General features: G+C 40.6%; 1 protein-coding gene and 1 pseudogene across 1 annotated transcript in view; one reads left to right on the top strand and one right to left on the bottom strand.

Annotated features, from left to right (window-relative positions):
• Positions 1-18970, top strand: part of PHF2 (PHD finger protein 2) — a 166701-nt gene that overhangs the window by 43757 nt on the left and 103974 nt on the right. The window lies entirely within an intron of this gene.
• LOC102872153 lies at positions 7676-16166 on the bottom strand (annotated as a pseudogene).

Here is an 18970-nt window from a genome sequence, read left to right as displayed (position 1 = left end):
CTTTGGGTCAGCAGCATAACTCCATATGGACGAGGCCATACTTCTTTTTGTTAAGTGCCATTAAGTCGATTACAAGTTGTAACCCTCTGAACCCTACCCTGTCCTGTGCCTTCCTCATCAGTTCTGACTTTCTTGAGTCCATTGTTACAGCCACTGTGCTAGTCCATCTTGTTGAGGCTCCTCCTCTCTTTCATGGGAATTTCCAAGCATAATATCTTTTCTGAAGGACTGACTCCTTCTAACAACATACCCAAAGTATGTGAGACAAAGCTTCACTATCCTTGCTGCTGAGGAGCACTCCTGTTGTATTTTCTTGAAGATCTATTTATTTGTTCTTTTGATAGTCCATGGGTTATTCAGTACTTTTCTCCAACTTAAAGGCATCGATTAGTCCGTCATTCTTGTTTTATTGTTCAATTTTAAGATTCATGTTGTTGTTGTTATGTGCCACCGAGTTGCTTGCAACTCATAGCAACCCTATGTACAAGAGCCCTAAATGCCATTCTATCCTGTGCCAACCTTGCCATCTCAGACAGTCATTCCCACCACTCCACTCACAGAACTGATATAGCAAGTAATTAAAAAGATCATGGGTTAGATCAGGTACACCTTAGTCTTTGAACTGATGTCCCAACTTCTCAGCTCCTTGGAGAAGTCCTCAACAGCACATTTCCCCAATGCAGTGTGTCTTGATTTCTTGGCTGCTGGTGCCAAGGGTGTTGACTACGGTTCCAAGAAAGATGAAATCATTACAATTTTAATCTTTTCTCTCTCTAGTACATGATTAAAATAAAAACAAATGAAAAAGTTTTATAAAAAACATACACTAGTATTAAAAAATCATGTCATATCCATATTTCATCTCAAAAAAGCCAAATTGGAGAAAAGCTCATCAACAGCCTGCATTATGTAGATGATTCATTGTTTTGCAGAAAGTCAGGAGGACTTGTAGTATTTGCTACGCAGGATCAGCCCTTTAGTATAGATTATGTCTCCATATATAAAAACCCCATTCATTCTCACCACTGGACCAATAGGCAACATCATGAAACCATCATTGGAACCAACTCATAGCTAATCCTCCATTGGGTTTCTAAAGTTATAAATCATATTGGAAGAGATTGCCCATCTTTCTTCCTAAGGATTGCTGATCAGTTCAAGCTGAGGACTTAAATCTTTTCTCTAATGGAGAAAAGATTGAAGTTGTCAGCGAGTAACTGAATAGCACTGAGTATCCCATGGACTGCCAAAGAACCAAGTTTGTCTTGGACAAAGTGCAATCAGGTGCTACTTAGAAGCAAGGATGGTGGTAAACGGTCTTCTCTCTCACATACTTTGGCCATGTTGTCAGGAGGGACCAGTCCTTGGAAAAATGATCATCTTGGGAAAAATGGAGGATCAGAGGAAGAGGGGAAGAGCCTCAATTAGATGGATTGACACAGTGACAGTGACAGTGGGCTAGATAGAGTATATCAGAGATTTTGAGGATGGAACAGGATAGGGCAGGATTCGGTTCCTTTGTTCCTAGGGTCACTTAACAACATCACATTTTATCTATAGGCAATGTTCATGTATCTGTAACCACCCACTCTTTTTGTGTTCTTAATAACAGCATATATCCATGACATGGCTATATCCATTGCATAGATAGTATGGGTCATTCTCTTTAGAACTCTTCCTATTTGGCTTTTAACTCTTTCTGATCAGCACTGCTGTGGTTGGATTTGTGCCCTGTTCTCTCTGCATTTGTGCCTTGTGTGTAAATATGTCTGCTGAATATATTCTGAGAAGTAAAGTTAGTGGTTTGAGGATGTACATTTTGGGTTTCAAAATCACCAGATAGGTATTACTACTTTTTCTGCATACTGGGCAGTAAAGTTCTTTTGGTCTTTGCCCATCTGAAAGGTGAGAAATTGAATCTCACCGTAGTTTTGATTTTATTTTATCGGATTATTGAGCTTAGTTGTGTTTTGATTGCTCTTCTTCTAGGATTGTGGGGTTTTATAAATGGCCCAAGTGCATCCCAGCACATTCTGGCTGGTGCTGGAAGAGTGGCAGGGAGCCTGTCTATGACTGTTACCATCTACTCCTAGGCTCACTTATGTACATGCTCCACACTCAGCAGACCTCTAGGTTGACCTGACTTCCTACTTGTCCCACCCCTGTACAGCACCTCATTCTGTACAGCATCTCAATCTGTACACTGGAAGTAGAAACCATATCTGTTTGCTAGACATGCCCTCCATGGAAAAAAAATCCTGTCTGTGAAGTGAGACCCATCTGTTTTCAAAAATTTAAATCAACTTTTTATTTTAGGATCGTTCTAAATTTACCAAAAAGGTGTAAAAATAGTGCAGAGAGTCCTCATATATCCTCTCACCTGTTACCCCCATGGGTGACATCTCACAGCAGGTAGATCACAGCCAAGCCTCTTATGCCACTGTGAACCTGTGCCCCCATTCCCCCTGTGGGCCTCCCTGCCATACCCCACCACCAAAGCAACACCGCATGCAGCACTGCAGCTCTGCAGTGTCCTTTGTTCACCCACTGCTGACTCAGACACCCTATCCTTGGGACCTTAGCAGCCTTGAGGACTCTGGTGAGCTGCAGAGTATTACCTTTGAATATACTTTTTCTTTGAGGATTCACTTCTGCTGGCTTATATGTCCCTTTCCCTGACTCTGACACATTGACTTGGTGTATCTCCAGTTGGGATTGCATGAGGCTGACAGTAGAACAGTTGTCCATTCGCCTTCAGTCTTAGCATGGGTTGAGGAGGTCCACCAAGAGCAGCCTCTGCACCTGATAACTCCATAGCCCAGGTTCAGAAATGGTAGTGGTAAATAGGGATAATTGTCTATGAGTGTTATAATTTTATCTGTTCATACTTTCTTCTCAAACATGTAGCATTTTATTCTATTACAAGCTACTCTTTTGAAAGGAAGGACTTAATTAAGTTGATCTTTTTAATATCATCTCCCATAAAAGCTGACCTCTGGGTCCTGACAGATGGGCTTTGGCATGGTGTTCAGTGACCCTGCCTTTCAGACTTGTTATTTGACCAGGATGTGGGGGCTAGGAGGTACCCCAGAGAGTATTTGGTATAAAAACTCTTTAGTGTAAATGGGGAAGCAAGCTACACAGCCAAGTTGGGAGGAATGGAGAGCAGAGCCCAGCCCCTGTCTCGTCTTAGATTGGTGTTCTTTTCAGGGTATCCTTCTTTCTCTGAAGAAGGTGTCCTTTTAGCAAGATTTGGCCTCAGGAGGAGGCTTGTTTCTGCCCTGAGATGAGTCCAGACCTGGTGCAAATGTCCGCACACTCAGATCCTTCCCTGTGCACAGGCTCTAAGCCCTTGGTACTGTTAGCATGAGGATGCAAGATCTGAGCCCTGAGCAATACTTTAAGGAGCTAAGGAAGAGCCTGTCTCATGCTCTGGAGTGTCCGTGACTCAGAATGGCTCAGACATACAGCTCTATGTCTAGCAGGTGGGCCAGATGCCTCTGGGGAGCCCAGGGTGATGCCCCTGGGGTGTGAGTGAGGGTTTGGCAAATGTCACACAGCCTTGGAGACAGCAGTTTTGTAGTGCTTTGGTGCCTACCAGGTCCTAGCCCCAGGGCCTTTGTCTCTCCTTCCCTCTGGTCTGCTTGCTGGTGGCCTTGGCAGGTTGTGTGCCTTCGCAGGTCTGGTTCCTTGTCTGTACATGAGACTAGCATTCAGGATCCGAGACTCACATGACATGATGGGGCCACCTGATGGATGACCACACTTGCCTGCCACAGAAGTAGTTGATTAGAGGACATATACCCTATCTTCCTTCTTCCTTCCTTCTTGCTCCCGGTACATTTTGTCCATATTCATGCGTTTGACTCTACCCAGCCTTTACTTGGTTGTAGTGTTTCACCACATAAAGCATTTGTTCTTCTTTTTGTTGTTTTATCTGTAAGGAAATATTGGATGTGGAAACCTGGACAGGTAGAATACCCTTTCTTCTGCTTTACAAGAAGAATGAGGAGCAGAGTCCTTATTTCTCAGGCTTTATATTCTTGTCTCTGTTAATTCTATGTTGGGGCAAGCCCAGAACTTTGGCCTCCCCTTGCATCTAGTGTCTGGTGTGGACAGGCTGGATTTCAGGTGAGTCAGAGAGAACCTGGGGTTCCCTTGGCCTCTGTGAGCTATGGATCTGACATGTCAGTAAGGGACTTCAGCTGAGCATTTGCATGAGTTGCACTTCCCTCCAGTCTAACACACTAGCATTCTGGAATCTGGCATTTGTCTTGTTAAACTCACAGTTGACCTGTGAAGATGTAGGCCTCCATGGTGCCTGTTCTTCCCTGTGGTGGAACATGGAAGATGCCTTGGCCATAGCATCCCTGGAAGTACCTGGGTTTGCACTTTAATTTTGTTAGAGATTAAGGACCTCTGTAACTTAATGTGCATAGTTTATTTAGCTAAATTTGATTCTTATTGAAGTTACTTCACTAGTCTTGTTGTTATACGCTATTAGATTTTGTTTTGGGGAATGGGAACAAATATGGATCTGTTCTAGTCAGTTGACCAGGTAGTTGTCTTTTAGATTTCTTGGCACAGCCTGGTGAGCACATTCCAGACTGTATCTGTTTGTTGGAGTATGCCAATTGGCATTCCATCATTTCCTGGGGGCTTATTTTTTGTCAATGCCTTCATAGCAGCTTCGACTTCCTCTTTTATTACCATTGGTTCTTGATTGTATGCTGCTTCCTGAATTGGTTCTATATCAGCAAATTTTTATTTATTTAATTGCACAGTAGCTGTATATTCCTTCTACTTTTTTTTACTAGCTTATTTACAAAATTCTAATACAAATTCTTTCAATTTCTTTCACCCACCCCCATCAAATTGTACATTCCAATGATTAATCCCCTCTTGCCCCTGTACATCCACATCCCTCTACTTCCAGCCTCTCCCACCCCTTCTGGATCCTAATACTCATTCTACAATAACAGTCTTATACAATATTTATTCTTGTGGGACTGAGTTAGTTCACTCAGCATAATGCTTTTCAGTCCCTCCCAAGTTAGGTAATAGTTTACAAAGTTATTGCTCCTGTGTGCTGCATAGTATTCCATTGTGTGAATGTACCATAATTTCTCAATCCATTCGTTTGTGGTAGGACATTTGGGCTGTTTCTGTGTTCTTGAGATGGTGAATAAGGTTGCTCTGAACATTGGTGTACAAATCTCAGTTTGTACCTCAGTTCTCATGTCTCAGGGTATATTCCAAGTAGTGGAATAGCTGGGTCATATAGCATTTCTATGTCCAGCTTTTTGAGGAAGCGCCAAACTGGCTTCCAGAATGAGGAAGCTCCAAGGTGCCTTCCATAATGGTTGCACTATTTTACAATCCCACTAGCAATGTATAAGAGTTCCTTTCTCTCCACATCCTCTCCAACATCTATTACTTACTGCCCTGTTAAAATTTGCCACTCTTACTGGGGTGAGATGGTACCTCATTGTAGTTTTGATTTGTATCTCTCTTATTGCCAGTGATTTGGAGCATTTCTTCATGTGTCTGTTTGCCATTCCAATATCTTCCTCTGTGAAAATTCTTTCCATGTCTTTTGCCCATTTTGCAATTGGGTTATCGGTCTTTTTCTTGTGGAGGCCCAGGAGTATTCTGTAAACTTTTGTTTTAAGACTCTTTTCTGAGACAGTGTTACCAAATGCTTCTTCCCAGTCTGTAGGTTTCCTTTTTGCCCTGTTGGAAAATGGTTTTGATGTGCACAAAGATTTAATCTTTAGAAGGTCCCATGCATCATTTTATCCTCTTTAGAGTGTGCATTTTTGGTTGCATATGGCAATCCCTTTATACCTTGGCCTAGCACTTCTAAGCATGATCCCAGTTTGTCTCTTATGAACGTTATGGTTTTGGACTTTACTCCCAGGTCTCTGAACCGCCTTGAGTTGATTTTTGTGTATGGTGTGAGATGTGGATCCTGTTTCAGCTTTCTGCAAGTGGAAGTCCAGTTTTTCCAGCACTATTTGTTGAAGAGGTTTTAATTTTCCCAATTGATATCTTTGATTTCCTTGTTGGATAACTGTTGACCATAGCTGGGTCTATTTCTGGGTTCTCAATTCTGTTCCATTGGTCTATGTGCCTGTCATTGTACCAATACCATGCTGTTTTGGTTACCACTGCTGTAGTATGTTTTGGGGTCAGGGAGTATTATGCCTCCAACCTCATTTTTCTTTCTCAGAAGTGTTTTGCTTATTTGGGGTCTCTTGTCTCTCCAAAAAATTTTGTAATTTCCCTATCAATCTCCTTGAAAAATGAATTTGGTATCTGGATTGGGATGGCATTGAACATTGTAAATTGCCTATGGTAGGATTGTCATTTTCACCATATTGAGTCATCCTATCCATGAACAGCGCACATTTTCTCATTTCTTTATTTTTTTTAAATTTTATTATTTTGTGTGTGTGTGTGTGTGTGTGTGTACTGTCAAATCAGATCTGACAGATACAGGAGGAGATTGTTCCTCCTTCTCCAGCAGAACATCTGGTGGATTCGAACTGCACACCCTTGGGATTGCAGTGCAGCTTCTTGCCACTAGGCCACCAGAGCTCGCCATTTCTTTAGATATTTTATTGTGTTTCAGGAATGCTCTGCAGTTTTCTTTGTATAGGTCCCTTGTATCTCTAGTTACGTTCACTCCCAAGTATTTCAATTTGTGGTTGGCTATTGTAAATGATATTCCTTTCTTTATTTCCATCTCTACGTTCTTTTTGTTACTACAGAGGAATCCTATTGATTTTTGGATATTGATCTAATATCCTGCCACTCTACTAAACTGGCCTATTAACTCTAACAGTTTTTTGTTGAGTCATTGGGGTTTTCTTTGTACACTGTCATATCATCTGCATATAAAGGCAGTTTAACCATCTCTTTGCCAATCTGGATGCCTTTTATTTCCTTCTCTTGTCGTAATGCCCTAGCAAGCACTTTTACTACGTTGTTGAAAAGAAGTGTTGACAGTGGGCATCTTTGTCTGGTCCCTGTTTGCAAGGAAAAGTCTTTCTCCATTGAGAATGATGTTAGCTCTTGATTTTGCATATATACTTTTAAATATGTTGAGGAAATTCCTTTCTATTCCAATTTTGCTGATTGTCTTTATCAGTTGTTAGATTTTTTCAAATGCCTTTTGTGCATCAATTGCTATGATTATATGGTTCGTTATATACTTTGTTAATATAGTGAATTACATTGATTGTTTTTCTTTATGTTGAATGATCCCTGCATACCTGTTATGAATCCCACTTAGTCATGGTGATTTTTTTTAAAAATGTGATTTTGGATTCTATTGGAGAGGATTTTGGGAAGGATTTTTTGCATCTATATTCATCAGAGATAGTGGTCTGTCTTGGTAATATCTTTGCCTGGTTTTGATATTAGGGTTATCCTTGCTTCATAGAAAGACTGTGAAAGTGTTCCGTGTTTTGAAATAAGTAGAGTGGGTGCTAAATCCCATCCAAATGTTTGGTAGAATTCAGCTGTGAAGCCATCTGATCCAAGACTTTTCTTCTATTTTTTTTTTGCCATCCAAGCCTTTTTCTTGCTTATGGGGTCCTACTCCTGGAAGCCACCTGCTATCACTGAGGGTACTGGGCCAACCTGAGCCACAACCATACTGCCAGCTGGTTTAGTTGGTCGATGGCTTGGCCCACTCGACATTAAAGATGAGGTGGTCGTAGCTGAAGCCAGATACCCCAGCAATGGCACAGGCAGCATCCTCACGGAGGTGGAAGCTGATGTAGGCGAAGCCCTTAGACTGCCCAGTGGTCTTGTCCTTTACCAGGTATATGCGGGAGATGGAGCCAAAGGGCCGGAATAGTTCCAGTAGGTCAGTCTCCCATGTGTCCTCAGAGAGATTGGTGATATGGATTGTGGCGTTGTCGTCTGCTCTGTGGTTGGGCTGCATGGACTCGCCACGGCAGCTGGCCCTGCCACGAGGCTCGGCGGTATATACTTTCCCATCCTGCTCTGGGTGGCCTGCACTGTCTCCAGCTCTCCAGAAAGCTTCTCCTTCTTGACAGTGGACAGGCCTCGCTGCGTCGCCAGCTCTTTCTGCATGAGCCCCTGTGTGTTCTTGTAGGGGCAGCAGGTGGTCTAGTGGTTGCTCTTGCAGATGCGGCAGGACAGTCTTCCAGCCCTTGACCTTGTTCATTGGATCCTCCTCCTCCTGGCAGTGCAGGTCCTCTTTACTGGTGATGAACGTCATGGAAACGTCGTCACTCACTGTGGTGGTGGCCACATTGGGCCTTGGTGGTTCAAACTTGGAGTTTCCAAATTTCTTCCAATTCTTCCTCCTAGGGACAGCCTTTGAAGCCTTCTGGGTCTCAATTCTGAAGATTTGGACAATCTAGATCTTCTTCTCATCTATTTTATACTCAGTCACTGTCTTGATGTTTCTATTAATGATCTCCTTAGGCAGAGGCAGTGGAACTCTTGGCAGTAGTTCGGGCTCTGAGTTGGTGTCCCCAGTGGCTAGAGGGCTCCCCTTGAGAAGTACACTGGGACACATTTGACATCCTCACTCTCCTCCTCCACCTGTTGGCATTGCAATATTGCATCCACCAGGACTTTTCTTATTGGGAAGTCCTTTTATGACCTTTTTCTTCTCTTTATGACCAATTTCTTCTCTTGTGATGAGTATGTCCAAGTGTTCTGTATCTGTCCTTGTCAATCTGGGCAGGGAATGTGTTTCAAGGAATTTGTCCATTTCCTCTAGACTTTCAAATGAAGAGTATAGCTTGTCATAGTATTCTGATATTATCGATTTAATTTCCTCTGGTTCTGTTGTGATGCCACCTGTAATTTCTTTTTTTAAAATTTTATTAATTTTAATGAACATTTACAGAGATTTTGGATTTCCATTCATTCATTCATTGTTGGCACTTTTTCCTACCCCCCCCCCACCAGTTCGTTCCTCTCTTTGAAAAGCAGAAGATAAACTCACCTGTAATTTCTTAATTGAGTTATCTGTGTCTTTTCTTTCTTTTGCTAAATTTGCCAGTGGTTTGTCAATTTTATTGATCCTTTCAAAAACCAGCTCCTGGTCTTATTGATGGTTTCAACTGTTTTTCTGTTTTCTATCTCATTGATTTCAGCTCTTGTCCTTATAATTTTTTTTCTTCTGGAGCCTGTAGGATTAGATTGTTGATCTTTTTCTATTTGCTGAAGGTGTTGAGTTAGATCATTGATTCTTTTCCTTTGTTTCTTTTTAATTTTGTGTGCTGTTGCTATGAACTGCCCTTTGAGGACTGCCTTAGTTGTGTCCCAGAGATTTTGGTAAGTTGTATCTTCATTATAATTTGTTTCAAGGAACTTTTTCTTTTTTTTTTTTATAACTCAATCATGTTCTACCAGGGAGTTGTTTAATTTCCACATTGGGTGGTTCTGTAAGCTTTACTCTTTTGTGGTTAACTTCTAATTATGGTTTGAGAAAATACTTTGTATTATTTCAATGTTTTTGAAATTGTTGAGGCTTGCTTTGTGATCACTTCTGGAAGATGTACCATGTGCACTTGAGAAGAAAGTGAATTGAGTTTTAGTTGGGTGCAGTTCTCTGAATACATCCACAAGGTCGAGTTGTAGTTTAGATCTTCTACATCTTTGTTGAGTTTCTTTTGAGTTGACCTATCCTTTGGTGATAGTGATGTATTGAAATCTCCTCCCACTGTTGTTGTCTTTTTCTTTTTTCTGTTCTGTTAACTGATGTTTTATGTATTTTTGCAGGTCTATCATTTGGTGCATAAATGTTGACCAACGTTATGTTTTCTTGATCTGTTCTGCCTTTAATCAGTACGTAATGCCCTTCCTTATCTTTGATGGTGTTTTTCATTCTGATATCTATTTTATCACAGATTAGTATTGGCACTCCTGCTTTTTTGAGGTTGCCATTTGCTTGGTAAATTTTTTCTCAGCCCTTGATTTTGCGTCTGTGTTTCTCTTCCTTTTTTAGATGTATCTCTTGTAGGCTTGATGGGCTTTTTTCTTCTTATCCATTCTGCTACTCTTTTTCTCTTATTTGGTGCATTTAGTCCATTCACATTAAGTGTGATTATTGTCAGGCTAAGTTTTACTTTTGCCATTTTGCTGTGTTTCTTTTTCTGTTGTTTCTGGTTACTGTGGTCCATTCACTTTCCTTTGGCATCTCTGTGTGTAAAATGTCACTTAAAATTTCTTGTAGTTTTGGTCTTGTTTTCACAAATTTCTTAAGGTCCTTTTCTGCAAATAATCTAATTTCCCCTTCAAATTTGATAGAGAGCCTTACTGGATGGATATAGGATCCTTGGCTGGCAATCGTTAACTTTCAACTTTTCTGTATATGGCATCCTATTTACTTCTATCTCGCATGGTTTCTGCTGAGAACTTAGAACTTAATCTAATTGTTTCCACTTTGTAGGTAACTCTTTGCTTTTCTCATGCTGCTTTTAGAATTTGACCCTTATCTTTTAATTTGGAGAATTTAACTATGATAATGTCTTGGTGTTTTTCTTTTAGGGTCTAGTCTGTTTTGTGTTCTCTGTGCTTCTTGGATGTGGATTTCCCCATTCTTCAAAATACTTGCAAAGTTTTCATCTAGTACTTCTTCCCCAATCTTCTCAGTGATTTCCCTGTCCCTCTCATGTTCTGGAATTCCAGTCATAGGTATACTATTATGTTTGATGTCATTCCACATAATTATAATGTTTTCTTCATTTCCTTTACACCTCATGTCTGTTTTTTCTTCAAGTAGGTTTCTAGTGAGGCTTTTGTCTTTCAGCTCATGGAGTCTCTGTTCCATCTCTTCAGATCTACTTTTTTGTCCTACCAGCTACACTTCCGCCATCTCAATCTTTTTATTTTGGATTGCATTTTCATGCTTTTTTCTTATTTCCAGTACTGTGTTGGCTTTACCCAATCTCTCATGTGATGATTTTTTAATTTCTTGTACCTCTTTTTCTATTCTATCAATTTTTTCTTCCATCTTTTGTATTTTCATCAATATCTATTCAAGTTTCTCCTCATCATATATTTCTTCTGGATTATTGTTTCTGAAGTATTTGCTCTTGTATTGATTTCCATTGTTTCTTGCCACATTTGCATCTTTTTCTGTAGCTGATCAAGCAACTCTATGTCAACATATTTCTTCTGATTCTCTTTATTTGGGGTATTAATTGGGTCTGCTTTTTTAGGAGAAGGTTTATTTTGTTTCTTCAAATAGCTGATGTGGATTGCTGCTTTCTTGACATTATAGGAGTCTTTTCTTAGTAGATATTAGGTTGTTATAACTCTAAAATTATTTATGGTACAGCAATGTTTTGAGAAAAACCTATATATTTGTGTTTCTTTCTTGGCCCGAAGCCTGTAAGGCTGAGAGTCTGACAGCAGTTTGTTCTCCAAAGTACCTGAGTGAGCATGGAGGAAGCCTGTTGTTTCCTTCTGGAAGTGACTTCTCACCTCTCTCGATGGGCCCAGGACTTCCCTGTTGCCTGAGTTTAGGGGTCCCATGTGGTCAAGCCAGACAGAAGTTTGTCCCATGTGGTCAAGCCAGACAGAAGTTTGTTCCCAAAAGCATGGAGAAAGTCTGTTGTTCCCTTCTGGAAGTGACTTCTCACCTCTGTTGAGGGGTCCAGGACCTCCCTGTTTCCTGAGTTTAGGGGTCCCACATGGTCAGGCCAGATAGCAATTTCTCAAAATACCTGAGTTAAGTGGTCCTGTGTGGTTAAGCTAGACATTAGTTTTACCCCCGAATAACTATGGGAGCAGCATAGGCAATGCTGTGCTGTCGCACGCTTCCTACCAGCCTCGTTCTACCTTCTTTTGATGTTTCTTGGATTATTAAACAGTTTTCCAAAGCATCTTTCAGTATTGCAACTCGAGGTTTGAATTTGTATTTTAATTATTTCAGCTTGAGAAATGCGGAACAAGATCTTCTCTCTTGACATATTTTATGATAATATTTCATAGTGAAATATAAAATATTTCTTCTTTGCCTTCTTGAGTTGTCTTTTGAAATCTTTTGTTCATCTCTCTTACTTTGCCATTTCCCCCCTTTGTTTTCACTTCTTGATATTTTCTAATGCACTTTTTAGTCTTTTCTGACATCCGTTTTGGTTTTTCTATCTCCCCTGTCTTTGTAATGATCTTTTCTACCTGGACAACATCCTTGATGTCATCCCACAACTCATCTGGTCTTTGATCAGTAGTGTTCAACACGTCAGACCTATTTTTGAGAGAATCTTTAAATTCAGGTGAGATCAACTCAGGGTTGTATTTTGGTTCTTGTGAACTTGTTTTCATATACTTTCACTTCGGTTTGAACTTGCACATAGTCTTGATAGTCTATTCCACAATCATCACCTGGTCTGATTTTGACTGATTGAGCTTCTCCAATGATTCTTTCCACAAATGTAGTCAGTCTTATTCCTATGTAGTCTTTAAGGTGAGGTCCATGTTGTGTGTGTGTGTGTGTGTGTAAGGATACTTGCAATGACTAAATCATTGATTTTACAAAATTCAGTCATTTGGTCTCCAGATTTATTTTTGTAACCAAGTTTGTAATTTCCAACTACCAGTCTATCTTCATACTTTGTACATTCCACTTTACAGTTATTCATAGCAGTTTGCAACTCTTCCTCCTCATATTTGTGTTTCCCAATATGAGGGCTTAGACATCCATCAGTGCTAGTCTAAGTGTGCTCTATTGTCCATAGAGTTTTCAAAGACTTGTTATTTCAGAAGTGGATGGCCAGTCTTTTTTCCTAGTTTGTCTTAATTTGGGAGCTCTGCTTTAGTACAGCATCTGACAGATAGGTGCTGTACTCAAAAGAGCAAATGACAGACAAGCAAACATACATGTATGGTCTTCTCCATTGCTTGCTGCGCATCTGAGAGTTGGATAGTGACTAGGATGACAAAGAAGAATTGATGTTGTTGAGTTGTCCTGCTGCAGAAGAGCATTGAATATACCATGGGCTGCTAAGAGAACAAACAAGTCTGTCTTGGAGAGGGTGAAACCAGGTTGCTCCTTGGAGGCAGGGATTTTTTTTCCTCAATCAATAATTTATTCATTGCTCATACCTTTTTACAGAAAACCAGAATAACATAAATGACAATTATATACATGGATCTTACCTAAAGGAATATACAAGTATCAAATTGGTTTTATCTATAGAAAGAGACAATACAGAACTCATTATCAGCTGTCTAAACAAGCATTGAGGCTGATTGTGGAACAGAACATTAATTACTCATATGCAATTTAAATTGCAGCAATTTATATATATATGGCAACTATTCTTTTTTTTTTTTCAGTGCAGTAAACATAAATTATCTAGTTTTTCTCAGTCTTACCCCCACCTCAATGTCAGCCTCATTCTATAACAGTGGCACCATATAATGTTTGTCTTTTTGTGACTGAGATTTTTTACTCAGCATAATGTCTTCTAGGGTCACCCATTTTGAATAATATTGCGAGAGTTCCTTGTTTTTCAAATCAGCATAATATTCCATTGTGTGAATATACCACAGCTTCTCTATCCATTCATTTGTTGATGGGTACTTAGATTGTTTCCAACTCCTTGCTATTGTGAATAAAACTGCAATAAACATGGGTGTGTATATATCTGCTTGGATGTCATTTGTGGTCTTTATAGGGTATATTCCCAGTAATGGAATTGCTGGGTCAAATGGTATCTCTATTTGCAACTTTTTGAGAAAGCGCCAAACCGCTTTCCATAGTGGTTGCACCATTTTACACTCCCACCAACAGTGAATAAGGGTTCCAGTCTCTCCACAACCTCACCAGCTTTTGTTGTTAGCTGTTCTGTTAAAGTTTGCTATTCTTACTGGGGGGAGATGATATCTCATAGCTGTCTTGATTTGTATCTCTCTCAGGGCTAGGGATTTTGAACATTTCTTTATGTGCTTGTTGGCCATCTGAATGTCTTCTTTGGTGAAGTGTCTGTTCATATCCTGTGCCCATTTTTCAATTGGATTATTTACCTTTATCTTGTTGTGGTGCTCAAGTATTTTATAAATTCTAGATATAAGTCCCGTATCTGACATATCATTCCCAAATACTTTTTCCCAGTCTGTGACATCCCTTTTTACCCTGTTGGAGAAGTTTTTGGATATGCATAGGGATTTGATTTTTGGAAGGTCCCATTCATCTATTTCATCTTCTCCTGGTTGGTTCCAAATTTTTCAGGATACTTGGAAGACTCTTTGTGTTGTGGATTAGGACTACTAGAGTTTTTCCAAGCTTTTCTTGAATGAAGTTTATAGTCGTTGGTTTTAGTCCAAGGTCTAGGATCCACCTTGAGTTGGTTTTGTATATGGAGTGAGGTGTGGATCTTGTTTAATTTTTCTGCAGATCGTTTTCCAGTTTTGCCAACACCATTTGTTTAAAAGGCTGTCTTTTCCCCACCTAACTGTTTCATCTCCTTGTCAAAAATCAGTCGACCATAAATAGATGGACTGATTTCCGGATTCTCAATTCTATTCCATTGATCTGTGTGTCTGTCATTGTACCAGTACCATGCTGTTTTAACTACCATGGCAGTGTAGTAGGATTTGAAATTGGAGTGAAATGCCTCCTACCTTTTTTCTGTTCTTAAGGAGTGCTTTGTTTATTTGGGGCTTCTTTCCATTCCAAATGAAGCTGGAGATTGCCTTTTCCATCTTGTTGAAGAATGGCATTGGTATTTGTATTGGGATTGCATTGAACGTCTATATTGCCTTTGGTAGTATTGCCATTTTGACAACAATGAGTCTTCCTATCCATGAGCAAGGGATATTCTTCCACTTCTCCAGGTCTCTTTGTTTCTTGTAGTAATGTTTTGTAATTTTCTTTGAATAGATCCTTTGTGCGGAGGCAAAGATCTTAAAGTTCTATCTTGTGTACTTTAGGCATGTTGCCAGGAGGGACCAATCCTTCAAGAAGGACATCATGTTTGGAAAGGTAGAGTGTCAGCACGTAAGAGGAAGATACTGTATGGTAAGAGGAAGATACCGTATGAGATGGACACAGTGATAGTAGTAATGGGGCCAAATGTGTCAGAGAGGGTGAAGTTGACTTAGGATAGGGCAAGGTTTAGAGCCATTGTTCACCGGGTCACTTTGAATTGTAGTTGACTAGAGTGCTTCACATTATTTCTAGCCTTTCATTCCAGTCACCAGTTATTTTTAATGCATCTTGATTTCATGTTCCATTGTTTTCAGGATGAAAAACTTGGTAGAAATCCTTAATTTCCTTCTCTTTGACTTGAGTAGTTGGTGTGTATATTTGAATAATAGTTGTATTAGCAGATCTTCCTTATGTACATATGGATGTGCTGTTACTCACAGCATTGTACTTCAGGATAGATGTTGAAATGGTCTTTTTGACTATGAATGCAATACTTTTCTTCCTCAATTTTTCATTCTTGGCCTTCTCATATGATAGTCAGTTTCAGAGTGGCCAATATCAGTCCATCTTGGCTGACTGTAATGTAAGTTTTTTTGCATTCAATTTAATTTTTGACAACTTCCAATTTTCCTAGATTTACACTTTTTACATTCCACATTCCAATTACTAATGGATATTTGCAACTGTTCGTCCTCATTTTTTATCGTCTTCCAATCTTAGAGCTCTGCCTCTCAAGCTATATCAAACAGTGTTCCTCTGGAAACCTAAAGGCAGGTAGTTTGAATCCACTAGCTGCTGCACATGAAAAAAAAAGGGTTATTTCCTCCTGTTAGATTAACTGTCTTTGAAAACCCACTGGAGTGTCAGCTATGAATTGGTTCTAACTCAATGCCACACAGCAACAAAATGGTCAAATGGGAGTGCTAATGGACTGTTGTTGACTCACAGCGACCTTATGAACAAAAACCTGAAGCCTTTCTGTAACTGATTGTTCCTTAAAGTTCATAGAGTTTCCAGAGACATGTTGTTTAGGGATTTCACTCTTGTTTGTATCTAGTGGGCTAGTGGTGAGGAATTGTGCTGCCAAACCAAACAGTGTTCTTCTCTTTTTGGTGGGGTTTTCAAAACCCTCATTTCACAAGTGGATGGACAGTTCTGCTTCTTAGTCTGTCTTAATCTGGATACTCACCTGAACACCGTTGGATGGTCCTGCTGGTATTTGACCTGCTAGTGCCATAGCTTCCAATACCACAGCAGCCAGGTCAATGTAGGAGACTGCAGAATAAGAGCTATATTCATAAAAGCAGTGGATAAACAAGCATGCATATGTACATACCTGTGCTGTAAAATAAGCAACAGCATCAAGATCATTTCCCCACCACTTAGCAACCTGATTTTACTGATTTCTTGGTAAGCAGTTCTCCTGACCAGTCCTGAGCTACCATGCAGCCTTTTGCTGAACAGAACATCAAAGGAGATGCATTACATGCAGTTCTGGCATCCATGGAGCTCTTCTGGGATAAGTCACCCTCTGCAGTTTGTTTATATTATCACCAGGGACATGAGGTTGCCCTGTGTCCCAGTATTGACACTTGGGCACCTGACGCAAAATCCAGGGGGAAGGTCTGGGTTGAGTGTTAGTTTGTGCCACCACACAACAGATTGTGTCTTCTTTCACCCTCTTAAGGATGCTGTGAAATAGGTGTGTTTATATTCTAGAAATAAGAACATTGGTGGTTTGAGAAGGTCAGGGTGCCCTGCGTGCCTGGATGGGACTCAGCTGATTTTCATCGACTGACTGCTTTTCCTCCAGGCCATCCTCGTAGGATAGGAAGTACCTCCAGAAAGGCCACAGTGTTCCAGAGTCCCAGCTCATAGCACTTGACCAAGCAAGCACTGCTTTGGTGATTTCTTCTCTGTCCTCTACCTCCCCTTGCCAATAGGGGACTTCTGACCTCACAGGCAATGTTCTGAAAACCGCTGGGCTTCCTAGGTACAAGACAGGTCTGGCTTGACTGACATTATGGCCTGCCATTTGATGGGTCTGGGTAAGGGTTATGGTTCTTGGAAGGATGTTCCCTCCGACCAGGTTTCTACATCCTAATCCTGTCTTTTTGTGTAACAAGCAAAAAAGTAAAGAACAAATTTCATAATCTAACAGAATGGAGGCTGAGGCTCACAAGTTATTCAGCCTTCAATACTGGGGACCCACCCTGAGCTAACTGCCACTTAAACATTCCTGCTTGCCCCTGGGGATATAATATAAACATTCTTTTTCTCTAGCCACTTATAAAGGGAGCTCTGGTGACCTAATGGTATGGAGTTGTGGTGCCAACCCAAAGACAAGTATTTAGAATCTACCAGCTGCTCCCCAGGAGAAACAGGGGCAAGCTCCTCCCATGAGATTTACAATCTCTGCAATCCTGCTGAAGGGTAAGCTTTGAGTTGATTCTGACTCAGCACATAGCTATAGCAAATCACTTAAAGGCATTTATTTTGGCCATTTAACCCTGAGGGCCAACTTCCTAACTACTAGCTTAAAAGATGCCTTTAGGAAAGTGATGGCCTGTGAGAACTGGACAGGGGAGTCTAGGAGTCCTCCCCTGCTGTGTATGTCTCCTCATTTCTCTGTTCTGAGCTCTGTTTGCTTCTAGGTATGTCTGCATAGCCACCATATGTGTCTCCAAGAGTTTCATGCAGACCAAGGGCATAATCCCCAGATGGGCTCCTGCCTGAAGATATAATTGCTTTACATCTGCATACAGATGGTTTCCCTACAGATGGCTTCATTGTTGTTAGGTGCTTGTTAGGTGCCACTTCTAAGCATATTCTTTACCATAGTTGGTTGAGAGTTGCACTGCTAGCCTAAAGGCAGTGGTTCCTTTCTAGTGGTTCAAATCCAGCAGCATCTCCTGGAGGGAAAGAGAAAGATCACACATCCCCTGGGATGTGCAGGCCCCGAAACCTGCCTGAGAGCTGAGATTTGATGGTAGTGAGTTGAGATGCTCTTTACCTGGAATCTCTGTGTAAAATTCACCACATTGGGTTTGAAAAGTAGGTATGAAGAGACATTTTGAATATTTAATTTCTTGAGAAGTCTAGTATCTTAGATGATTAAGAAGAGTTGATATGGGGGTGCTGAGCTGGGTGTTTCAGGGACTCGGTACTCGGCTCAGCCCCCGTCTGTCCTCACACCTTGAATAAAGAATTTGAAGAGGAAAAAAGAAGAGTTGATAGAAGGGATGATTAAGTAAGTTATGATAGAAAATTTAGCTGTTTCAAGCAGTGGTTTTTGCAACAAGATTTTAATGATAGAGGAGAATGTTCGTGTTATAATATTAAGTGGAAAAAAGCAAGATCCAGTGTCAGGGGTGTCGTAGAATATACTTATTGTTATTGTGTCTACAGCAACCCTGTTCTTCTTGTTATGTGCTTTTGAGTCACCCGCGACTCTTAGCAACACTATGTACAACAGCCCTGAACCCTGTTCTATCCTGTGCCAATCTCACTGTCTCCAACATAACCTAACCCCTGTCCATCTCATCGAAGGTCTTCCTCTCCTGCCGGCAACCCTAAGACACAGTAAAACTGTACTGTAGAGTTTGTTATCTTTTTAAAGAGGTAGACACTCAACATCTTTTTTTCACAGAGGGTTGGAAAATCAGAGTTCAAACTGCTGATCTTTTAGCTAGTGGACCTTTCATTTAGGGGATTAAACATTATACTACCAGACTCCTTTACCATCAGTCATTGCTGTGTATAGGACCCTCCAGCATATTTTTAGAGGCTGTAAACCACACAGGAGGAGATTGCCTATCTCTATCCTGTGGAGCACCTGGTGGCTTTGAATCATCTGTTTTAGGGTTGACACCACAACTCTTTACCACTTGGTCACCAAAGAATAACGAAATGGCATTGAGTTGTCAACTCCATGACAACCAAACTTACTGTCAACCCTTTGTGACCTGCAGGACAGACTCAAACTGCCTCATTTGGTTTCCAGGCCTGTAACTTTCACAGAAGCAGACTAACCATGTGTTT

This window comes from Elephantulus edwardii, unplaced genomic scaffold, assembly GCF_000299155.1.
Source record: "Elephantulus edwardii isolate Elephantulus edwardi_28Jun2011 unplaced genomic scaffold, EleEdw1.0 scaffold00352, whole genome shotgun sequence".
In the NCBI taxonomy this organism is placed as follows: Eukaryota; Metazoa; Chordata; class Mammalia; order Macroscelidea; family Macroscelididae; genus Elephantulus; species Elephantulus edwardii.
Note: the sequence above shows the minus strand (reverse complement) of the source record. Positions and strands in the feature narration are given on the sequence as shown.